Here is a 20,452-nt window from a genome sequence, read left to right as displayed (position 1 = left end):
GCTGTGTATGTTGACCCTGTGGATCTCCCGACGGACAGTTCTGGTGGAAACAGGAGAGTTGAGGTGCACATTTAATTCTGCCGTGATTTGGGCAGCCATGGTTTTATGTTTTTTGGATACAATCCGGGTCAGCACCCGAACATCCCTTTCAGACATCTTCCTCTTTCGTCCACAGTTAATCCTGTTGGATGCGGTTCGTCCTTCTTGGTGGTATGCTGACATTACCCTGGATACCGTGGCTCTTGATACATCACAAAGACTTGCTGTCTTGGTCACAGATGCGCCAGCAAGACGTGTCTCTTTTGAACTCTGGTATGTCACCCATAATGTTGTGTGCATTTTAATATTTTGAGCAAAACTGTGCTCTTACCCTGCTAATTGAACCTTCACACTCTGCTCTTACTGGTGCAATGTGTAATCAATGAAGACTGGCTACCAGGCTGGTCCAATTTAGCCATGAAACCTCCCACACTAAAATGACAGGTGTTTCATTGTCCAACCCCTGTATATATATAAAGCCTGTAAGGATAACAATAATAAAGTAACAATCATAAGGATAACAGTATTAAAGTTAAATAGTTTTACTATCATGCTTCTTTGCCATTAGTGAGCATTCTGATAATGGTAATTTTTTTAAGTGCAGGTCAAGTCTCAAATCTCCAATGAATGAAAATAATATTAATACATTGAATACTTGCCATTTAGTCTGTCTGCAGCAGAACAGATGTATATTATGAATTCAAATTATTGCCATTAAGCCTGATTTATGGTAATTTATTGTCTTCATCTTTTTTAGAACATTCAGTTCAAGTAAAACAACAAAAGAGCTGCTAATTATTTAGAAAATTTGTGAGATATAATTTTTAACACAATAAAAATATAAATATTCATTAAGGTTCAAAGCCAACTAGGAGGGATATGTTATTTGCCTGTTAATGTCGAATTTCTCAATGTATCAAACACAAAGAGATTTTATTTTAAAGAACCAGAAGTGTCTTTGTAATAACAACAAAAAAACAGTGAGTGAGTGAGTAAATAATTTGAAGTAAATTGAGTTTATTTTGCTCTGAAACAACATAAAGTAATTTAATGCAGCGTTTAGTTAGAAAGACATCCATATTTAGTGATGGGCAAATGATTAAAGAATCCTTTGGAGCTTTGGAGTTTGTCTTGCTCTTTCTGAGCTAGAGACATTTGAAACAATGTGTTAGAGCTTCTACCAAAACACCGCTGTCACATGATTGATGACAGCGGTTCGAAGCGTCACACATCATTTTTTCTGTAACTTTGTCTTTCATTGATTGTACATCTTTTGAGGCATTTCTAGATTGCTGATCTAGATTTGAGTGTCGCTGAGTGTGTGTGCACATATCAGTTTTTTTTGTTGTTGCTCCTTTTAACAAAAATATTTGCTGTAGTGATTCTAATAGTAAGTTTATTAATATAAACAACGTGAGGATGATGCAAGGACTTTTATTGTTGACATTGGATTCAAACAGTACTTGACAGGTTGCTATGGCTTCAGCTGGCCACCAGGAGACACTGTTCTCAGTTGGAGTTAAGCCTTACAGTTTTAAATCAATTTTGGCATATCTAGAAATGCTTAATGAGGCTTTATTTGCCCATGCCTATCTGTGTGGTCATTATTATGTTCTTGCAACAAGCATAAACAAGTTGTAATGAACAATTAGGAGCCCACATTCCAATAATATCCGAGGTTATTAAAACAAATGCAATATCTATTTAGAGAACCTGTTTAGAGAGCCTGTTCATCTGTAACACTGAATAATACCAAACCAGCTTGGAAACCTTACTAGTTTTACTAGCAAATACTGTTGAACCAATAGAAACTATGTATTTACCCTTACCATTGAAAACAGTCCATACAACTTGGTAAAACAGATGATCACATTGATCGTTTGCTCCAATGACCTACACTTAATGTCTTATTTTCACCCTTTATTGCCTGAGAAAAAGACTGTTAATGGGATTCAAACTGCAGAATCTCAAGTGCAAGTCTTTGTTTTTGAGACTAAAGTGTCGCTCGAGTCAGGACTAGAGTCGCCATCTTTGGCATTTTCTCTTACCAAATGCCAGCTTCAACTTACTGAGTCATTTCAGCCCTGTGAAAAATTATATGTTTCCAAATACAACAGCCAAGTGTGGTAGCAGAGGTGTTTCTACTAAAACAATTTACATTTGAGGGCAGAACAGCAGAGTTATAAAAAGGAGAAAAGGTTTTCTGTGAATTAAATTAAGCATTAGAATGGCACTTATTTCTCTTCTGTAATAAGAGACCTAAGAAGATGACACATGCCCAAGGGTTAGTGCGTCATTGTCTGCCGCCTTGTTACTGACCTGTAAAGGGAAATGATAATTATTTTGGCAACAGTCTGAATACCTTTCAGCAGCACTGTGAAAAACTACAATCCTGTGCTGTTATCAAGATTAAGGGTCAAGCCTGTCACTTCAGGAATGTTTGCATTTGCAGTAATGCCATTCCTCACACATTCTGAGTGTTATCTATCAGTGTGTGGGTGTGAATAATGACCATTTTGTTCTTGTACGTGTAGAGAGGAGGGCAAACGTATTTTATCACTAAACTGATAGGTATAAATGAACTTGTGACGAGACGACCAAATATCTGCGCTCTTTTCATGGAGTAGATGCACAGGAAAATAGACGTATGAATTATTTGATTCAAAATAAAATATGTTACAATTGTATTAACAATTACTAATGCAATGCCAAATAATAAATACATGTAGTTGTGTCTATACGCATATTTACAAAAGCTAAGAGCAGAATTTTGTTACGACCAAAGAAACTATTTTGTTTAACTCAGAATTAAGAGTCACTGCTAAGACAGTCAAAATCTTGTTAGTGATCAAGCCTGTACAATTAACTTCAAAGTTTTACTAAAATAGTTGTGTGAAAGCTGTAAGGCCTTCACACTAGTCTATTTATTAACAGTTGTTTTGGCAGTTCACTGCTCTTACATACTTTGTGGTATACTTTGCACTTTACAGAAATAATTTATGTGTCAAAACCACCCACGCATGTCTGCTTTCAAGGAAATATAGGTGTCATCACTTATGGTTTTACAATTTTCTTTAAAACCCTTCCTGAGTGCTGGTGTGGATCAATACAAAATATTTTCTGATGTTTTCAGTGCAAAAGGTCATTTTTTAACTGCCCCATCTCCTAAATGGAGATGCAATTTGTTTCTAAATATTGTGCTTTTTCACCTTATCTACTAAAAGTTATCTCTTGATTTTCACCTTATCTACTAAAAGTTATCTCTTGATGTCTACCATTTTTTACATTTCAAAAGCTGTTTCATACAACAATTTAGTTTTGAGGTAATTTCAGCTGGTTCAGCAGTTTTCAACTGACAGTCTTGCTATTTAAGCAGCTTTTCAGCTTTTCTAATTTTTTTGCTAATTTATTACATTTCGGCAAGTTGACTTCAAATTCTTCAGCAGTTTCACCCTGCATTTTCACAAGAAAATGCACTTTTTTGTTGTTTTAAGTACTTTGTCAATGTATTTTCTTAGTGAAGAAAACAGCTTGAAATTGCAAGATAATTTCTATGTTTTCAGCTGACCACTTCATTAGATGTATGCTATTTTAGTGGCCAGCCAACAACCAAAGAGCACCAGCTCAAAAACTAAAAGTTGTTACTTGCTCTTTGTTGGATAACCAGTTTCATAGTGTTTCTCATGACCTTCAGGTCTGGCTAAAAAATGTTTTTCTATCAACATGTCATGCTTTTTTTGTAACAGATGAGATTTGATTGTAGTGAAGAAAAAAAAGAAGAAAGACGTGCTGTTAGAGCCTTTCCAGGATGATACTAGTCTAGTAAAAGAGGCCTCGTGCATTCCTTCTATGTCAAATCAGCATTCCTTTGGTACAGCACATTGAGCCAAGTACATTTGCAATTTTGTGGTATTGTTTAAACGAAGCTTTATAGTATCTTGTGATTGCTGTTGTGTCCCATTAACCTTTTGATTCATTTCACAGAATTCCAGTCAGTTTTCCAGTTTCATGGGGATGTGCCTGAGAAGGGAGAAAAACCTCGAATAAAACGAAGAGTGAAGCCACTCAGAAGGATCCATAATGTCTTTCAAGCTTGTTAAAAGGTTGAGCAGCAAAAAGAAAAGTATGTTTATTTACATTTATTTGCTATGTTTGTTGAATGAATTCAAGTGTTATTAGACTATGAGAAAACTGTATTCTCAGAAAGTCATGGTTCTCTATTAACCATCAATTTGTGGTCATGAATCTGTATTATTATAGTTTGTTTAGGCATTCTAAGTCAAAAACATTCCCATCATGAAATATACTACCAGCTCTATTATTATGGGAAAGTGTCTATTTGAAAATATTTTTGCTTAAAAGCTTATGAAGTTTAAAATAAGTTTGGAGTGTGTAAAGCCAAAAACTTGCCTCCATTATTGTAAAATATTTTAAACCACAAAAGTAGCATCTGGACACCATCTTCCATTGCATGCAACACATTCATATTTATTCTTTCATATACTACATGGGTCTAAAATTTAAATCATAAAAGTTTAAATCATAAATATGCACAATTTAAATCTCTAGAATTTATTTAAACTATGTCTATTATTAGGCTTACTAGACTAGCTTTTTTATTTTACAAAAACATGAAGATATTTGAATATCCTTGAATATTGAAGAATAAATGAACCTTGAATAAATTATGTGGTTTCTGTTTTCATTAGGACCTCTGAAGGACAGTGTCCAGGCAGAGATTTTGCATAAGCTTAGCCTAGAAGCTTACAGCACTAGACAACTTGATTCAGCATCTGTGTCAAATATCAGCACATGGATTTTGGAGAACAAACAACCTCTAGAGCTAAAAAATCTACCAGATTCTTTTCTCAGTCGCCTTTGGCTGCTTAGTGATGATGCCCGGAGCACTTGTTGCCAGCCTCAACTTGACCCTTTAAATGGTGACAACAAACTACCTGAGGTAAAACTCAGCAGTTGTGAAGATAATACCCAAAATGCAATCAACCCCCTTGATCTGGTCACATCTGTCTTTATATCTGCCGACACATTTCTGCAGCAGGAGATAACTGTGCGCATGATGCAATGCAAGTTTGCTGTGCCTTTAGTTCCCCAAAGACTCTCTAACGGCCTAGTAGAGATTGGATGGTATCTACCCACTGGAGATATCGACAGAGATGTTTACCGTGCCCCATTTCTCATCTCAAATTTACGTGGTGATGCCAGCAATCATGAGAAATGCCTCAAACGTCTGTGTCAAGCATCATCAGCTGTCATAATTTTCTGTGGGGATGTTAAGGACAAAGAAAAACAACTCCTTGTATCTTGCAAAGGCATGGCAAGTAAGCTCATCTTAATTGACATCTCTGGCACAGAAAGAGAAGAGACCACAGTTATGGGATGTGGTGGAAAGACCCTTGAAGAGTTTTTAGGGCTTCCCAATGGGGCTGTGGTTGCCGGGCATACTCTGGGTGAGGACGAAGTGGCTAAGAACATTTGTGAAATCCTAAAAAGTTGGGTACCCGAGAGCCTAAAACCTGTTATGCTTGAGGCAGCAGCACAATTAGCATTGGACATGGGCCTAAATATGGATGAAGGCCCAGTCTGCAAAAAAGCAATGGCCACAGTGGAGGAAGTGTTGAAGGGTTTAGATGAGGGATTGGCTGAATTTCAATAGAAACAGCTCCCTTTGCAGGGGCATTTGTGGAGCAAACTGGCAGAGCTAGATAAGGAGGAAAGTACACAAACAAAATCAGGAAAAGAAATTGAACCCCAGCTTCTAAAAGAAAAGAAAGACATCTTGACAGAGTTCAACAGGTACAAAATGACCCCAGCTATGAAGGTTTTTATAGACGCTCTTTTGACAAAGGATAAAAGTGAGAGGACTTATTTCCTTGCTTGGCTCAAACTGAGGCTCCATCAAAAACAAACTGAAGAATTAAACAGCTTAAAAGAGTTACAGCCAGAACAAACAGAACATCTGGAAAACCTTGCAAATGAAGCTGACAACAGCCTAGATAGTGACAGTTTCTGTACAGATTCAATGTCTGAAGAGGAAACTGAAGTACAGCCAGTAAACAATAGGGTAGATTGTGTTCAAGGCTGTGAAACAATACAAGAGGTGCAGCAAAATCCACATTACACAGAGAAGACCACAGAACATCAAGAGTCTACACAAGATTTATCATGTTCTACCAACCAACTGTTGTATCGTGGAGAATCATTTGAAAATCCCAAAGCCTTGAATTCACGGTCCCTTCAACCAAAAACATACACATTAGGCATTGAGCAGTTTTTGCGCGAGATGGGTCTGATTTTTGAGCTTACACATGTTAGTGGGGGTCAAAATGTGTTACGTTTGCCCAACCTAGCAGCAGAACGTCTTCTCAAGCAACACAGTATTTGTAAAATGACCATGGCCTAATATGTGTCCTTGCGAAGCAGTTGACAAAAAATACAGTACAAATGTGTTAAAACTAAAGGAAAATCTCCTTGGAGCTCTAAAGAAATGTGCGACCAGGTCTAAAAGTCCAGATTTTATTGGACGCTTGTATGATGTGTGGGATGCAGTTAAAAGCAATTCATTTTCCATTGGTCTACAGGACATGAACATGGCTTTAGGCTTTTCTCTACTCTGCACAGAGTTTTCCCAATGGGAAAATATTCTTCTGGAAAACACAGAGAGCTGGTTAATGGGGACAACAAAGAAAATCATTGACACAAAGGCTTTGGATGCTGCTGCTCAACATGTCCTTCTTAGTGAGTTAAAGAAAGAAGCCGAGGAGGAAGTCAAATCAGAAGTGAACAAACTCAAATCAAACGCAGAGAGCTATCTGATGACTGAAGAAATTCTCAAAATAAATTCTAAAATATTCTGGCCAATCCTATTTAGTAACATAAACAACCTCCAGGAAAGAATAACTGAAGAAGCAATGCAAAAGTTGGAGACAATCAATGAGTCCCACTGTTCATACTCTCAGATTAAAAAATTTGAGAAGTCGGTGGAAAAAGAGCAAGAGTACAAGTTACTTGCACTAGTGGAGACAAGCAGGTCAACCAATATTCTTCTACAAGATCATGAACTGGAAGAGGAGTTTGAGATTGTGTGGAAGAAGATATTGTCCAGTTTTGAATTTAGGCCTTCAGAAAAAGAGGAAATTAGTTCAATTGTGACAAATGTTGTAAAGCAGAATCTAATCAGCCATGACCTCCAGAAACACATGGACAAACTTTGCGTCCTTGACCAAAACCAGACTTCCAGCTTCCAAGTATGTGATGAGCATTTTGGATATCGCAGCCGGTTAAAACGCATTCGAAGACAACAACAAACAACAGAAATTAGAAGCGCAAAAGATAGCAAGCAAAATCATTGAGGAATACAATCAGTTTATTGCAAATAAATGTAGCTTAGCAGCAGATTTTTCTGAAAATTATATAATTGAGCTGTTAGACATTGTTGAAAATGGTTTAAAAGAAAAATCGTTGGAAATCCGATCAGCTTTTGAAGTGGATTTAAAAATATATCTGTGTAACGCAGCATGCCAAGACTTCCAAAAACGACATGACCGCTTTGCAAAGGACAGAGAACTTTTAGCATATATATCTGCAATCAAGAATAAGTATGCAGCCAAGTTCATTTACCAGTTTAGGAAACGGGACCAGTGCCAGAGGGTGGCCCGAGCATTCATATCCATGGTCATCAAACCTTTAATGTTAGAGTATGTCAATGAACCATTGGGTATCCAGATAGCAAAGGAAGTTAAGCATAAAGCTCAGCAGTATCAGTCTCCAAATGCATTTCACCAATGCATACTGGAGGATCTAATTAAAGAGGACTGCTTTGAAAGCTTTGTAGAATATCTGTTGTCCTATGAAGACTTCAGACTGAGGAAGATTCGAGAAACAGTGGTTTCTCACTTATCTGATACAACCAGCCTTGGTGAATTAAGGCAACAGAGACTTGGTGAAATTGTAGGGAAGATTGCGGCAGCTGTGACTCAAACAACAGAAGGTACCAGTGGAGTGCTAAGTGATACAAAGCCAATGCTGGAGAGAGTCTGTCTCATTTTAGAGAGAGATTCAAAAATAGATGTCAAGAAGGAGTCTCTAAATGGTCCCCTCTTTAGCATAACAACAGAATGGGATCGCTTTGTTAAGTGTTTAATGGAGTTACTGGCCACAATGCGCTTAGATCTTGGCCAGGTGTTCAACCAAAATGTGGATGTACTTGAGATTCTCAATGACCTTCCAGTTCAGCCCCAGGATCAGCTCCTTCATATAGTGAGAGGCTGTGACAAAAGATGTCCTCTTTGCAAAGCCCCTTGTGAGGAGGAAAAGCTTGACCATGAAGTTCACAGCTCTCTCCTCCATCGACCCAAAGGCATGCTGCCTTATGACTTCTGTTCTCCATCTCATCTGAGTTGCCCAGAAAACAGCAAAGAAGCATATGGTGAATTGATAATATGTAAAAATCTCCATTTGGAAGATCCGAACTGGAGAAATGTTTCTGATGACTTAAACAACCAAAAGACCAATAATTATTGGAGGTAATGTCTGTGTTTATTATCAAAATTTACGATAGCATTGCTGAACATCGAAACAACATTTAAAAAGTACATTTCACATATGTACATTTCTCCACCAACTATAGATTTTGAAGTATTCAATTCTTACATTTACAGGTACGTGTTGGCGAGGTTCAATGAGAAGTTTGCAGCAGAATTCAACCAAGAGCTTGTAAAGTTGCCAGAGGATTGGAAGCAGATCACAAAAGAGGATGCCTTAGAAAGTTTGAAAGGAGTCTTTGCTAAAAAAGAGTGCATCTAAATTGCGACATCTTTTTTTATCTCAGTGGTTGTTTCCATATTTGTGTTATTCATGTAGTCCAGGGAGTTATGTAATCCTGAATGCTATTTGGTTTTAATTTTAACTGAATAGTTTGAAACAAGTGACCGGATTTATGTTTGACAATTTCATTTTAAATACTTCTTGTTGATTCGTTATAGAAAAAAACATTAATTATTTTTTAAAATAATTATTGTCCTGTTTTAATATTTAATGTTGTCTTTCTGTGTGAATCTCATAACTCAGCAGCTAGCCAGAAGACTGAGCTTACTAGGGAGCACAAATTGCTAATCAACCAATTACAAACGTACTTGGGATAATAGAAGCAGTACGGTTAAAAAGCTATAAAAAAAAGCAATAAACTATCAATGTAGATTGAATATTAACTTTTGGCTGGAGCTGCTTTCACTTTAAAGTTTCAAATATGTATTCACCATACTGAAGAAAACATAACCTCACACTATTGTTTAACACATTAATAAATATTTAAGCTTAACTTAACATGAAATATTAATTATTTCAAAGCTCTCTGAATTTTAAGAATTAGAAAAACTATAATTCTATAAGTAAACACACTAGCAGGCATTCAGAGAATCTTCTCTTAAGCAAGACTTTAATGTGACAAAATATTGACATTTTAAAGTTTCTGAATGGTTTGGGAGAAACGTTTGTGGCTAAATCTAAAAGTCCAGCAAGATTTTAAGGGTCTTGGAGATGAGCAGTTTTTGCAGATGATAGATCACATCTGGTATGGGCTGTGCCCTATACAATACTGCTTAGTATTTCCATTTGCTTGATTTGAGCGAAAGAGAAGAGAGCAAAAAAAAAAAAAAAGGTTAAATCCACCAGGGGGCACCAGAGAGCTGGAAGAGATAGATGCCTGAAAGTTCTCTGAGAATAATAAAACAGACTGAGAAGCAGTTTATTAATATCTGTTAATATATTTCCCTTTCAGTTCATTTCGGCTAACTAAAGAAGACACATACATACACACACGCACACACACACATATATATATATATATATATATATATATATATATATATATATAATTTTATAAATTTATTGAACATTTATTATTTACAAAAAAACAACACAGAAACAAAACAAAGCCGACCAGCACAGGACATACAACCATACAGAAAACTATGCTGATTACATTTAAAAATAAACGTGATCCTCCTTTGCAAAGTAAGTCATTCAAGTCCTGAGGCAGGTAGTCCAGAAGAGGGGTTGCCATATTCTATAATAGACATGCAGTTTGTCCTTTGCTTGGGCACTGAGATGCTCCATTGGGAGGACCCTAAACGTCTCTCTGTATCATTGTGTAACAGAAAGGGGTTCTCCTGAATCCACTGTAACAAAATGCATCGCCTTGCCAGGTGTAAGAATTTGTACAATAATGTCATCTGCTCCGGTAACAAGGATAACCCCTGCCCAGACAAGCCAAAAAGAAAAAAAAAAACTGGGTCCACGGTAATTGTTCAATGAAAACAATAGCGAAGCTCTGTAGCAACAATTTTCCAGAAAATATTTATCAAAGTAAAATGCCAAATACAATGGTATTATGTACCAACATTTATTTCACATTTTATGCACATAGGGAGATATTGAGGGTGAGGTTTATGCATAAGCTGTGGAGTACATTGTTATCTGTGCTGAATTCTGTACTGGTTCTCCCTCAATCCATTACAGGCAAACAGTTTTGCTGTTAATAAGAAGGCCCTTGATCATATTTCAATGCTAAATTCAACCCCCAAATCTGTTCCCCAATGAATATTGAATCTGTCAGTGGTAGAAGGATTTGGCATCATTAGTTGCCCATAGAAAAGGGTAATGAATTTCCATAGATCCAAGAAAGAAAGTAGTGAGAGGGACTCACAGCACCAACTGTCCACATGTGGTTCAGACTGATGTAACAAGGACTGTAACCAATCTGATACTAACCATGCATGACATGCCCAATAATAATATAGAAAGTTAGAAACAGCCCGACCTCCCCTGTCCGTGGGCAGTTGTAAAATCTTCATCCTAAGCCTAGGCTTCTTTCCATGCCAAAGACATTGCGACAGACATTTTTCAATTTCAGAGAATGTAGATCAGTTAATTTTAAGCGATAATATAGAATGTTCATTTTTACCAAACTTATTCTACCCAGCCATGACGGCAGGAGGTCGGACCACCTGTTCAGATTACTCTTGACTGAGACCTAAAATGTTTTAAATTCAATTTATATAATTTGAAGTGTTTTCAGACAGTCTAATGCCTACGTACGTGAGACCTGTTTTTGTCTACTTAAAAGGAAAGTCAACAGGAGGGTCTCAGCCCGCCCTTTATGCCCCCAGCAGTAGGGCCATCGACTTTTGAACATTTATTTTATACCCTGAGATTCGGCCAAACTGAGTAATAACAGAAATTAGTGTTGGAATAGATAAGTCTGTATCAGTAACATATAACAAGACATCATCAGTGTAAAGTGAAATGTTTTATTTTACATTTCCCATGTTAATAGCATAGATCCCAGGGTTGGTTCTTATAACCTCCGCTACTGGTTCTAGTGCAAGTGCAAATAATAGAGGGGAGAGGGGATAGCCTTGGCAAGTTCCCCTACACAGGCAGAACATCTTATAAGTAGAGCGGTTTACCAGGACCCTTGTAAATGCCTTCTCTGCATCTAAGGAAATAGCGAGAGCTCTATAGATTGTATTCTGTGACTATTGTAAAACAAAAGAGTCGTCTCACATTGGAGTGAGAGGACCTATTCTTTACAAATCCGGTCTGATCAGGCTTCACCAGAGCCAGCAGCATCTCCACCAATCTCCTAGCCAAGATCTTTGATAAAATCTTTATGCAGTGTTGGAATTATGATTATTGATTAATTAATATTTATCAAGAATTATAATTAACAATCATTATTTGACAAAATTAATTTCTTAACCAAAATCCTCATTTATGAATCGAGACCAGAGATGTCTTCTGGTGTTGTAACTGTGGCTCAACGCCTTTGATAATTACAACCGTTAAATACTCAGTAATAATTGATAACTATTACCAGAGATGTCACTGTTTAATCAACCGTTTCTGCCGAAACGTGTGGAACTTTTAACCTTATTTTGACTGACGAATCACTCTTGCACAAAATAAACACTCACGACTTCTCTTTATCTATGTGAATATTTATTTTCCCACATATCCCCCATCATATTAGCAGCAGTGGCCGATGGGATTTGTAGTAACAGACTGTCCTGGATATAAAATGGAAAAAACGCCGGAAGGCCTGGTGGTGTCCAGCAACGTGCAAATGGTCCAATATTCAGCAAACATGTGGTCCAACAGTAGAACATACATAAATCAGTGTTTATCTTTTTTCAGAATTAGAGATATATGGGCCATTTTAAAAGTTAGTGGGATTGTGCCCAGCTCAAAAGATTCTTTATACATATTTAGTAAAATACGGGCAATATGTTTGGCAATCTTTTTTATAAAAATCACGACCAAACACATCAGGGCATGGGGCTTTCCCACATTGCAAAGAGTTTATGGCTTGTATGACGTCCTGAGTTGCATGGGTTTACCCAAATCTAGTCTACTTTGTTCCGACAGCACAGGGAGATTAATTTGGCCAAAAGAACCATCACACAAATTTGCTGTGTCATGGCATACAGAGAAAGAAAGTTCTTGATATAACTTTTTAATCGTTTCATTAATCAGTCTGGTTTAGTCCAGTCCAGTCCAGGCCAATTTCCAGATTCATATATGCTTTGCTATGCATAGAATAATGTTATTTCTGCTTGCTGAGTGAGCAGTTGGTCTAACGCGGATCTAGCCGCATCTAATTTTTTAAGCACAGGGATGGATGGAGACTGTTTAAAGAGTTAATAAAACCTTGGGTGTCCTCAGGCACAGTAAACTTGTGGTGTGTGCCATTATGAGACAGAGTGAGTGTAGCAGGATATCCCATGTTGAAGAGGAGGCCCTTTGCAATGAGAGCACTGCAACTCTCACTAAAACGTGGTTTCTTCTCGCGGACTGCTGAAGATAAATCCTGGTGTATATAGATCACTTGTCTGCTGTGTTTCAGCTCCGGTGACTCGTTGACCACTGCCATATTCCTCTGCTTGTCTGTAGAATTGTTAAGCTTATTTATTACTGGGCCTCGATGTACCTGGTCTATCTTGATGTGAGTTTTGGTACAGACTCCAGGGTTCTTATTCAGGCTGAGCAGTTAGGGAAGCCGCGCAGTGAGGGAAAAACTGGATAGGAGCTTTGCCCTCTGTCCCCTACTTTAAATTTATAATCTGAATGTTGTCCCATCTGCTTCTATTCTCCATGACATCCAGACCATCACCCATTAATGTGATTTTCCTCTCAGCTGCAGCCAGTCTCCCTGCCATGTCGTTAGCCATGTCTTCTAGTATGGTGTAGGGCCTCCTTTTGCGGCCAATACAGCGTCAGTTCATCTTTAGGAATGACATATACAAGTCCTGCACAGTGGTCAGAGGGATTTTAAGCCATTCTTCTTGCAGGATAGTGGCCAGGTCACTACGTGATACTGGTGGAGGAAAATGTTTCCTAACTCGCTCCTCCAAAACATCCCGAAGTGGTTCAATTATATTTAGATCTGGTGACTGTGCAAGCCATGGGAGATGTTCAAATTCACTTTCATGTTCATCAAACCAATCTTTCACCAGTCTTGCTGTGTGTATTGGTGCATTGTCATCCTGATACACGGCACCGCCTTCAGGATACAATGTTTGAACCATTGGATGCACATGGTCCTCAAGAATGGTTCGGTAGTCCTTGGCAGTGACGCGCCCATCTAGCACAAGTATTGGGCCAAGGGAATACCATGATATGGCAGCCCAAACCATCACTGATCCACCCCAATGCTTCACTCTGGGCATGCAACAGTCTGGGTCGTACGCTTCTTTGGGGCTTCTCCACATCGTAACTCTCCCGGATGTGGAGAAAACAGTAAAGGTGGACTCATCAGAGAACAATACATGTTTCACATTGTCCACAGCCCAAGATTTGCGCTCCTTACACCATTGAAACCTACGTTTGGCTTTGGCATGAGTGACCAAAGGTTTGGCTATAGCAGCCCGGCCGTGTATATTGACCCTGTGGAGCTCCCGACGGACAGTTCTGTTGGAAACAGGAGAGTTGAGGTGCACATTTAATTCTGCCGTGATTTGGGCAGCCGTGGTTTTATGTTTTTTGGACACAATCCGGGTTAGCACCCGAACATCCCTTTCAGACAGCTTCCTCTTGCGTACACAGTTAATCCTGTTGGATGTGGTTCGTCCTTCTTGGTGGTATGCTGACATTACCCTGGATACCGTGGCTCTTGATACATCACAAAGACTTGCTGTCTTGGTCACAGATGCGCCAGCAGGACGTGCCCCAACAATTTGTCCTCTTTTGAACTCTGATATGTCACCCATAATGTTGTGTGCATTTCAATATTTTGAGCAAAACTGTGCTCTTACCCTGCTAATTGAACCTTCACACTCTGCTCTTACTGGTGCAATGTGCAATCAATGAAGACTGGCTACCAGGCTGGTCCAATTTAGCCATGAAACCTCCCACACTAAAATGACAGTTGTTTCAGTTTCATTGTCCAACCCCTGTACATCCGAAACTCTCTGCTCGACCACTGCAATGCGTGTTGACTGGCCATCCAGCATAGAGGAGAATTTGTCCAAAGTCTCCGAGAAGTTTTTGTTTCAGCACTTCACTAATACCTTCAGATACCTTTCATATCAAAACTTTGGTGTCCTCTGTTGCTAGAGTCCACACGTCACCTAAAATATCTGGTTGGCTAGCGATGGCCGCCATCCTTTTTGACAAAATTTTTATTTGTTTATACATAGTTCTCGGTCCAAAAGAAAAAAAAACGTACACATACACTGTTTAACTATCACTCAGCCTGTTTTCTTGAAAAAAGTAATGGCAGTTGCGTTTATTATACCATAGCAGGTAAGAATGGAAGCTGGAGCACAGCAAGAGCACGTGTGCTAGCAAGCTATAATCGCCGTAAGTCAAGAAAACATATTTCATTAAATTTGGTTGATTACCTACTTGTACTTGTTGTCTTCCGCTTCATCCGAGACCAGATTATGGGGGCAGCAGACTCAATAAGGTAGGGTAAGTTTATTTATATAGTGCTTTTCAGTAACGAGACACTCACAGCGCTGTACATACAATTACAATACAATCACAAAGAAAATAAACACAGACACAGACACAGAAAAACAAATCAAATGATACTACAATCCATCTAAGAAATCTAAAAATCTATGAATCCTTCTGAGAAATCTAAAAATCTCTGACCAACATTACAATGATACAGATAGTTTACAGATGAGGGGGTTGCTGGGGCAGAGCGTCGTGTTTACAGAACATCCAGGAGAAACGTTTTGATAAAAAGCCAACTTTCTCCAAGGATAAATCATATCACCTTTGAGTCACAGCCAGCCTGCAATTCTGCTCAAGGATCACGTCCAGCTTGCGATTCTGCTCTCTCAACATATCAGTCTGAGTGCTGAGGGCTCTAAAGATCCCTTCAAACATCCCAGGCAGCTTTGGAGTGCTTTGAACAGCTGCTGATGTTTTACAAATCTTTCGATAAGCCAGGTAACCGCCAACTCCAAAAAGGAGAAATCCTGTTATCAGAAATCCAATTATGTACAAATCTTCCACGTCCTCGACTGACATTGTTGTCAGGCACACAATCTTCCACTGCTGCCAGGAATCCATTGTGTAAGAACGTCCCGTCTGGACAAGAGGGTTCGGTTCCCCTTTACCCGGTCTTCCTGTCAAGAACATTTGATCGATTGCGTTGAGAGACCAGCTGACCAAATCCATAATGAACAAATTAGGAGGATATACGAACAGAAGCTGTAAGAAAAACAGACAAAAAGCTGAAGCAGGGCAAAAAATGGGGGAGGATCAAGGAGAGAGTGGAAAAGCGTCTGACCCCACCGAGAGCAGCAGAGTAGAGTAGAGACACCCAGACGGCCCTCTCCCTAGACAACCCCTCCAGCTCTTCTGGGGGGAGCCCAAGGCATTCCCGGACCAGCCGAGAGATATAGTCCCTCCATTGTGTCCTGGGCCATCCCCTGGGGCATGCCTGGAACACCTCCCGAAGAAGGCGTCCAGGAGGCAATCGGTATGGATGCCCGAGCAACCTCAACTAGCTCCTCTCAATGTGGAGGAGCAGCGGCTCTACTCCAAGCCCCTCCCAGATGGCCGAGCTCCTCACCCTATCTCTAAGGGAGTGCCGTGCCACCCTACAGAGGAAGCTCATTTCAGCTGCTTGTATCCAGGATCCCATTCTTTCGGTCATGACCCAAAGTTCATGGCCATAGATGAGGGTAGGAACGTAGACCAACTGGTAAATCGAGAGCTTCGCTTTTTGGCTCAGCTCTCCCTTTACCACAAAGGACGGTCACAGCATGCCCATTACTGTGGAAGCCGCACCGATCCATTTGTCGATCTCCCGCTCCATTCTCCCCTCACTCATGAAAAAGACCCCAAGATACTTGAACTCCTCCACTTGAGGCAGGAACTCCCCTCCAACCTGAAGAGGACAAGCCACCCTTTTCTGGTTAATAACCATGGCCTCGGACTTGGAGGAGCTGATCTTCATCCCAGCCGCTTCACTCTCGGCTCAGTGCATACTGTAGGTCTTGGCTAGAGGGGGCCAGCAGGACCCCATCATCTGCAAAAAAAAGAGACAAAAATCCACTGGCCCCCAAACAAGACTTCATCTGGGTGATAAAAGAGTCCAACCCTGAATCCCAAGCCTCTGCTTCCACTAGGGAATGTGTGACGGCAGAATTGAGGAGATCCTTGAAGTACTCCTTCCTCTGCCTGATAATGTCCCCAGTCAAGGTCAGCAGCTCCCCACCCCCACTGTAAACAGTGTTTACCACCTTTGCACTACTCAAATCAATATGTATAAATTAAAAAGATACACCATTTCACTGTGGGTTACACACTATTACTAAAAGCTCCTTTGTGTTTTCAAATTATGGACACACAACCCGAAGCACTCACAGATAGTGGAAAGCAACTGAGAGTACACCATAGATAAAAGGGCTTCTCTATCTCTCTACGTGATCTTTAATTTGTTTGCAGTGTGACAGACTGCAGTGAAGTGCACAAAGACTAAATCAACCCGAAAAAAGAAAAAAAAAAACTTAATGAAAACAGACATTTCTGCTTTTATTACTTGCTTTTACCTAAGTGAAACTGTTTTCATTGCTTTTATACAAGTAGTTCTTTACTTAAACGCTATTTATCAACACTTTAATTTGTCGCCAGCTTTGAAATATCGTATTCCGTCACTCTCACACCTCAAATAGGCTCATAATTCTTCGTCAATATCATAGCGATTGCTTTTAAGGTGTTTACTGTTCTGACAGCCTATCACCCCTGACTCTCACAAATAGCCAGCCAACTGTCACCACATACCGCCTGTGTTACACAGCTTTACCCTTTTTCACTCAGACGAGTGGGACTGAACAGATTGCCTGATTACACAGCAATGGTCAACCTAAAAATGCAGTACATGATTTATTGTCTTGCTTCTTGTCACTGCTGTTATGCTTAACTTCAAAACCAAAATGAAATGAATGAAGGAAAACTATGAAAAAGAAAAATATACCGAATTAAGCTGCAGCAATGTGAAGCATATGGGTTATACTGTTGGCTGGCAAATAAATTAAGGGGAATGTCAATTTGTGCATTTCAAGGATACAGCAGCTCCTCAAAAAAGGTGAATAGGTTTTAAACAGTAAAGTGTGTTGTTGCCAGTGAACCTAGCTGTCACACTGTCCAGTTTCTGTTCAAAAGATTTCTTAACTAATAAAATATCTGAAACATCAAATTATTAAAAACTTAAATGACAGCAAAATCATCGTTTGTACAACAGCCTTTGGCAAAAAAAAATGAACTGACCACTCCACTCTGCAATTTTTCAGAGAGCTGATTTACTTTGTGGAAAAACAAATCAAAAAGTTGTTGACATCATGTTGTCAAAATTGGGAGCCATTAGTCATTTCCTCAGCCTACAGCTTGTTTTATTTTCTTATGTATTTTCTTTCTTAGCTTTTTTATTTCATAAAAAGCAGGGAACGTTGTTTTTTCTGAGGGCAGATTGCTACTCACATGAGCATGGTTCTGTTTTAAATTTCGCTGGGCTTTGTTGAGGATAAAAATCATTTAGTTTCATATATGAGTTCAGTTCGCATGTGTAACCATAAAAACTGACATAACATGTATTGTGAGCCTGAGTGGGACAAGTCAGAGGTCACAGCAGGGTTCAGGCTGGAGCAAGGGTGAACCTCAGGTTAAGGATGTTCCAGCAGCTGCAAGCAGTAAATGCCGGTTGTATGGGCAGTAAAGCAATAAATGTCGATGGTTGGGCATGGTATAGATAATAAAGTACTCACATGGGGTTGGCTAATTTACAGTGCCGACACAGACTTCGTAACAATTCTTGGAGGGGAGGGTCAGTCAGTAAGCTTTGAAGCAAAAGGTATAAGAAGTTTTAACATTTATTGTAAGACAGAGCACTTGGTGATACGGCCTCGTTTTGCTGACCGAATCTCTCCCAGAGGGCCCTTTGGTAAACTCTTTTTTTTCTCTGTATCATTCTTTTGTATTCAATATGCATTGGGAATTATTGGACTTATCATTTACCAAATTAAACTTGTGTTAATCTTAATTTCCTGCTCTTCATCTGTTCTTTCTCACAACATCCGGACTGGGGTGTTGAGGCTTTATTATTATATCTGGTGGAATTATTTTACCTCAACAGCTTCTTCAGATAATGTTTTAATAATTGGCCTTACATGATCAACTGAATATTACTGCATTGTATTGAATTACATTTAGTTGCCTTGTTGGTATTTAGTGTGAACTGGTACTACATGTGGATCAGGCATCGTTTTTTCACTACCCTCAAGTAAATAGCATGTTATTGAGTGTCCCTTGTACCAGTTAGCAGGGTTTGTACACTTTTCCCACAGTAAATTTTAAGCACTTTTCAAGTATTTTCAAGGTAAATTATCTAACATTTCCAGCACCGCACTTTGGAGCAGTCTTTATCTCTGTGCGCCTTTTCTTCATTGAACCATGGTGCACACAGCGTTCTCTATGTGAAGGGGGCCTAACAATCTAAAATTTTGTGCGACTGATTAAAATTCTGCAAGTTAGGAAGTGGACAGAGGGAGCCCAAAAGACATCAGAGGCACAGCATGCATGATGGAACATTTCCAAGCCACAGCCAGTGTTTGCTAAATAAACAATTAGCTAACCACCATTACTACTGTTTTTAATAAAAATGTTTTGCTCTTGCCCATTTTTAATGTACAGAAGATGAGATAAAACCTTAGCTCAATCCATCCTTCATACAATCAATTTGCAATTGACCTGCACATTTGCAAGCTAGCTTTAATTTAAGATTCCCTCTCACTACTATGGCTTACCGCTCAAGAGCAGCAACGCTCTCATCATGAAAAGTTGCATGACCTTTTTGAATATGTTGCAGGAAGCTACTTGAGGATTTGGTCCTCATTTCAGTCATGTTTGTATCTAGCATTTTCGAGCCAGCAGTCATTAAAACAAGAACATGCTTGTTTCACTCCTCACTGCTTCAACTGTGTGTTTTACTAATTATTGCATGGATTACACATAAGGATGTAAGGATATTTATTGTAACTTTTATGGAGTTAACTGTGAGCAGTTACTAAATGTTGTATGGATTACATGGAAAGATCTCACCTTATTTTGACACCCCCGTCTTGAGATCAGACTGTATCCATGCCTAAAGTCCAAAAAGTCAGAGAAAATCATGGTCTGTATCATAAACACACAAGGACAGGACCTCATCTTCCAAGTAGTCTGAGTAATGTGGCGATCGGGACACTGGCGTCGGGGACCAGACGTCGAGAACCTCAAACTCGTCGATGAAGTCGGGATGCATCAGAAGGGCAGATGACCCAGGCTCCTTCCGGAGGACAGGTGGTGAGGGAGACCTATCAGCGACGGATCCCCCTTGCCTATCATTTGAGGCGGTGTCAACAGAGCTATGGATAGGCGAGAGGAGTGGGGAAAAGGGCGAAGGGGGGGAGAAGAGTTGAGGAGGGATCATCGACATTACCTCGGCCAGCCAGCCATCAGACAGCTGTGGAGGACCCGTCTCTTCACGCATGGAGTCACCTATTGGAGAATTTTGGGAGACTAGCTCCTCCAGCGAGACCGGCTGGTGTTGCTCTTCATCATCACCTGCAGACGTTTGGCAGGTGACGCTCTTGGTGGTGACAGAGGTTTGAGTGCTGCTCTCTGCAGTAGTGGTTGACACCTGGTATCCCTGGACCTCGGTGCCCCGGGGAGGCGAATCAGGGGAGCCATTGGCGCCAATAGTAACAACCCTCCCGTCGAGTAGATGGAGGGTGGGCAACCAGAATCCATCTTTAGGATCTCTCCAGATGTAACTGATGATGGGGAGATACATTCCCCCTTGCTGTGTCTTTATCCTAAAAGTGTGTGCAGCAGCTGATGT

General features: G+C 39.7%; 1 pseudogene; it reads left to right on the top strand.

The window, feature by feature from the left end:
- The first annotated feature begins 5,116 nt into the window (after window positions 1-5,116).
- Window positions 5,117-8,862, top strand: LOC124884723 (annotated as a pseudogene).
- The last annotated feature ends 11,590 nt before the right edge of the window (window positions 8,863-20,452 follow it).

Source organism: Girardinichthys multiradiatus, chromosome 18 (assembly GCF_021462225.1).
Source record: "Girardinichthys multiradiatus isolate DD_20200921_A chromosome 18, DD_fGirMul_XY1, whole genome shotgun sequence".
Lineage (NCBI taxonomy): Eukaryota > Metazoa > Chordata > Actinopteri > Cyprinodontiformes > Goodeidae > Girardinichthys > Girardinichthys multiradiatus.
Note: the sequence above shows the minus strand (reverse complement) of the source record. Positions and strands in the feature narration are given on the sequence as shown.